Source organism: Myotis lucifugus, unplaced genomic scaffold (assembly GCF_000147115.1).
Source record: "Myotis lucifugus unplaced genomic scaffold, Myoluc2.0 scaffold_5451, whole genome shotgun sequence".
NCBI classification, from domain to species: domain Eukaryota; kingdom Metazoa; phylum Chordata; class Mammalia; order Chiroptera; family Vespertilionidae; genus Myotis; species Myotis lucifugus.
This window is the reverse complement of record NW_005876499.1, coordinates 4,383-9,908: the sequence shown is the minus strand read 5'-3', so window position 1 is coordinate 9,908 and position 5,526 is coordinate 4,383. Positions and strand designations below refer to the sequence as shown.

Here is a 5,526-nt window from a genome sequence, read left to right as displayed (position 1 = left end):
CCTCAAGGTGGCTCACTGCGGACAACCGTGAGAACTGGCCCAGGCAGAGTGCTTAGGGCCTTGCGTTCTTGGCACAGCTGCTAAGAACATAGAGGGACATTTAGGTTCCGTGGCGATTGAATGAGTGAGGGAGCAATGTCTTGCCCTGGCAATATTTTATGACTAACACAATTTTTTTTTCTCCTTTCCAGGAATCATTAGAACAACAAACACAACAAAACCTGTGTCTCATTCAGTTGACACCTCATAAAGATTTATTTTCACAACATTTAACATCTGTTAACTATGATGTATTTTTTCACATGACAAAGCAGTGTTTTTTGAAGCGCCATGGCAAGCTAATCGACCACATAACGTAAGTAAGAAGAATAAAAGTGAGTGTAAAAGTAGCAATTTAATGTGAGAATTATACTTTCATGTTAGAGGTCCAATTTTTATATTTTGTGTATCTTGATTAACAGAATGAGGTACCATATTTTCACTCATCTGTTTCTCTAAAATACTTCCTCCTGCCTGGCACGCATTTTGAGAAAAGTATAATTATATTTTCCATGAAATCTCCTGAGTTAATTTTTTTCCTTCTTGTATTAACCTTCATGAAGAAGTAGCTAGCTTGCCACTGGCTGGGATGGAGAAAGTTGGCGTGATTGATGGAATACCCACCATCTACCTTGGCATTGCCTGTTCTTTTTTTAAATATATTTCCATTGATTTCAGAGAGGAAGGGAGATGTGGAGAGAGGTAGAAACATCAATGATGAGAGAATCATTGATCAGCTGTCTTCTGCGTGCCCCCTACTGGGGATTGAGCCCACAACCCGGGCATGTGCCCTTGACTGGAATCGAACCTGGGACCCTTCAGTTTACAGCCTGACGCTCTCTCTACTGAGCCAAACCAGCCAGGGCTACATTGCCTGTTCTTATTGGTTCTGTTTCCTAACCAGAGTAGGAATGGATCATTGTACCACCCTGATTTCCCTGCCCTGAACTAAAATTTTTGTTTCTACATAAAGCTTGGTAAAAAGAGTTATTATCTCCTTTGTATCCACATAACTGTAATTTTTATATAGGGCTGATGTGTACAGTAACTGAATGAGCTGTTAGTTGAACAAAACTTATGTAAAAATAAACATTAAAAATGGCAGTAGACCAGTAAAAACAATCCACTATTTTTTTATCTTGTCCCCTTCTGGTAATGGTTGTTTGGGGGGATGGAGGGATGGGATGGAGGGGGATCAATGGGGGACAAATGGATAAAGTCAGTCATCTAGCCACACTCACCAAATATATATACTAGAAGCCCGATGCACGAAATTCGTGCAAGGGGCTTGGCTCTCGCAGCTGCGGCTCTGTCTGGAAGGTCATCCAGAAGGTTGCCTGCTCTCCGGTCTATTTAGCATATTATGCTTTTGTTATTTTAGATATGTATATATGAAATTAAGGAACAAATATGGTAACCTGTGGTGCTAAATGTTCAAAATTCCCTTTGAGATCTCTGAATTGAAAGCATATTTCCATCTGTGATGAGGATTCCATTCAAAATGAAAAAGTATTAGAAATATTTTCTACCAAAATATTTTATTGCAGTTGTTCTTATTGTCAGAGGCTCACTGGTGATTTCTTGATAGGCTACTACATAAGGCAGTTTTCTGCTGTTTAATTTATTCACCAGTAATCTATATAGATCTATATATATATAAAAGGCTAATATGCTCAGTGTCTGACCATCGGGTAATGACCTCACATAGCAACACCTGGCTTCCTCTCCCTAGTGACAACTAGCCTCCTTGCAACTTCTTCAGCCCAGGAACATGACTTGCTTTATTGCCAGGTGGAAACATTTCACACTTTAACCAAATGTCTGTGAGGCGTTTTCCCATGCCTCATCTCATTTGATCTTCACAGAAGTCCTGGAGTAGGTAGATAGGAGACTCGGTGGAATCCTATGTCTTTTCATTAGCCAGGAAACGGATTTACTGCTGTGTTGCGGACAATTACCTGAAAGAGAAGTTGGGGTGCTTCACTGGGCTGGAAAAAGTTTAGCTAAATCAGAAAGGAGGTCTAATTAAGCAAGTTTATTCTATATCTATAAAAGGCTAAGTTGACTTGCGCATTCGTGATACCTACAAAGTTCTCACTGGTGCCAATTGCATGAGTGTGTTTCCATCTGTCATTGTTGATTGTGAATTTCGTTGACACTTCTATTATACAGTAAGGGCAAATAGCGATATTAAAATATTCCTTCTAATTATTCTAATTAATTTCCTTTCAATGTGAACGAATTCATGCACCGGGCCACCAGTTATATAAAAATGTGAAAGATTCCCTTTGAAACTGCCAGACAGCAGTTTCTGCTGTTTGAACTTACTGAGTTTTTACATGAAGCTAAATGGAGTTAAGAATATTTTTGCAAAGAGAGTTAAAGGATGAGAGAGGTAGAAAAGGATTTTTTAAATGTTAAACTTGAATTTTGTGTAGGAATTGATTAGAATATGTTAACACCTATGTCTGCCATGAAACTTTAGGAATAAACATAGTTAAAGCTATATATTATATGCAAGCTCTTTAAATAAGATTAATTATATATAGTAAGATAGGCATTTTAAATTGGGCTTGGAAGCCACTTCTATCTATATTAACTAACAGTTGTTATGAAAAAGATTTAAAAATTTACTTTGAATTTTTTTTTGCAGTTCATTGAGTCCAATTGATGCAATGGACATATTGAAGAAAATAAGACAAGATAAAACAATAAAAATAATAGACATGTATCCTTCAGACTTTAAATGCCTTTTTGAAACTATAGAATGTTCCAAAGATCACACCTGTAAGTGGCTATATGATGACTTCATGGAAGATGTAATCGTATAGGAAACCGGACTGCCAAGACAGTAGCTGGAGCCGTTTATTTTATTTGGAGATTATAAAACAGTTGAAAAAGAACTAAGTTTTTAAAGCTCACAGTGTTTCAACAGAAGGTAACTATTCTTGTTTTACACAAACAAGGCAGGTAATTTCTTCTGAAGTTGATACCATTAGTACATTGGATAAAACAGTGGCTGCTATTTTATTTACAACTGAATAAAATGAAAACTTCACTTAATTGTGGATTTAATCAGCTTAGATTTGTTTTTTTTAAAATCCTATCTACTGTCAACATACTGGTAGTTGTACGGAATTACCAGATGAAATTAACTTGTAAAAATCCTTTTAGCTAAATACTTACATTGCATTACTTTAAATATTCCACTTTTACTGTTGGTTTTTGCATCCTCCGGGGGCAGTGTTCATTTTTAAAATTAGAAAGTAAATTAAACTGATTTAAATAGTTTGTTTTACTTTTCAGTTTGTTGAAAGGATTAACAAATACTGTGCAATTACATTTTAAAATGGCTTACGCTTTTTAGAAATTAAAATATTTTTTAAAAGATTTTGTGATTTTTTTTTTTTTGGTTGTTTCAAATGAAACAAAGTTGACCCTAACTTATTCACCTTAAATTCCGTCATGTATGGTCAATGTACAGTCAATAAATAATTCAGTCTGTTACTAAACGTCTCTTGCATTTTTGTTCCATCAAGAAAGTTTATCTGAAGTTAGACCTTTACTACATGAATCTAAATGAAATTAAGAATATTTTCTTAGCTCTAGCCTGTTTTGCTCAGTGGATAGAGCTTCAGCCTGCAAACTGAAAGATCCTGGGTTCGATTCCCGTCAAGGGCACATTCCCGGGTTGTGGGCTCAATCTCCAGTGGGAAGCGTGCAGGAGGCAGCCAATCCATTATTCTCTATCATCATTGATGTTTAGATCTCTCTCCCTCTCCCTTCCTCTCTAAAATAAATAAAAAGTATATTTAAAAAAAAGAATATTTTCTTAGGTCATTGAAGAAGCTACTTTATTTTAGCTGAGACATACATAATCTAAATTAGAGTTGTTTGCTATTATAACACTTCGTAATACTTAAGGCATATTACTAAGTAACTCTTTGTAGGGCATATTCTTAATACTTGGCCAAACCAATTCTTCCCAACTTCTCCACTACTGTCATTGGTTTACAAATCAATCTGGCTGGAAACCACATCCTCTTTTTTCTCTCAAAATTCCTGCTGTTACATAATCTGCCTAATCTTCATAATGTCATTCAGTCTTCCCCTCACTGTTACTTTCCTAGTCCTATGCTTTAAGCCTAAATTTGTTACTAGGTTAGAAGAACATCAGCTGGGAAACATTTTAAATGTATTTCAGAGGGATTGACTGATGGCTTTTAGGAAGCTGAATAGGGTCCAAAACCCAGAGAAGCACATTTTGCTCAACCTAGATAAAAGGAATTGAGTATGGGTTCTAATATAAACATATGCTGGGGTCAAAACATGAACTAATGCCTTCCTTACAAGTGGTATATGCTCTGAGAGAGATCAGGCAGTGTCACTTCCGACAAATAGAAGAGGGCATTTAAGATAGAATTGTTAACTGCTGTGGGAGTTAAGGAAGAAAGGGAGTTAAGGAGGGACAATACAGAGGGTCCAGCTAAGGATGGAAACCAAATTTATAGTGGTATTCTACACTGTTGTGTCATTTTAGGACTGGAGCAATGGGGAATGTGGATGATTAGATGAATAAAAGTCGTGTATTAAGATTAGCCGTTAGGTCTGTGCACATGGGAAGTTAGTCTGATAGTGTCTTTCAGGTAGGATGGAAGTGGGGCGTGGCCAAGTCTGTTGGTCGGAGCATAGTTGATGGATGTCTCCAGCTTCTTCCCCCACTGAATCCACCGCTGTGCTTGTGCCCAGGCTGCACCTCCTACAGGCTGTTCCCAGGCAATGATTAAGCATGGTGAAGACTGCCACTACTGGCATGTAAGAAAAGCTGTCAGTCTTGAAGTAGTGGACCTAATTCCACGTTTCATGCCAAATAGCAAACAGTTCTAGCTGTCTGGTGACACACAGAACTCTGGCTCAAGGACTCCCTCCCTCTTGTACTGGCTAAACCTTTCTTGGAATTTTGCTGTGGTCCAGAACTTCCTATCCAGTCTTCTCTCTCTCCTCCCATAGAGTCCTGCAGTCACAGCCTGAAGTACCTCATGCCTTCTGCTCCCTTCTCTGAAAACCTTTTACCTGTCTAATCTTGTCTTAGCATCTGCTTCTCTGCAGACCCAAACTAACACAGGAGTCATGGCATGCGAAAGCAACAAGAAGGAAATGGTTGAAATAAAAAGTGTTAGAACGCCAGTTTTAAGTCATTAAGACTCTGGTATTAAGATACTAGAGGTAGCCCAGCTGGTGTGGCTCACTGGTTGAGCATCCACCCATGAACTAGGGTATCACCATTTGATTCCCGGGTTTCAGGCTCGATCCCCAGTAGGTGACATGCAGGAAGCAGCCAATTGATGATTCTCTCTTCATCATTGATGTTTTAATTTCTTCCTCTCTCTGAAATCAATAAATACATTAAAACAAAAAGATATCAGAGGTGGAGTGATTGCTGGTGATGACAAGTTCCAGGTCTGGTGCCAAGCACTTCAAGGTTAA

The 5,526-nt window shown here is 37.9% G+C and overlaps 1 long non-coding RNA gene across 1 annotated transcript; it reads left to right on the top strand.

Moving 5' to 3' along the window:
• Positions 1–52: 52 nt before the first annotated feature.
• Positions 53–3,551, top strand: LOC102430107. Its single transcript, XR_331035.3, has 2 exons — positions 53–355; positions 2,693–3,551. It is a non-coding gene; the product is annotated as an uncharacterized LOC102430107 (long non-coding RNA).
• The last annotated feature ends 1,975 nt before the right edge of the window (positions 3,552–5,526 follow it).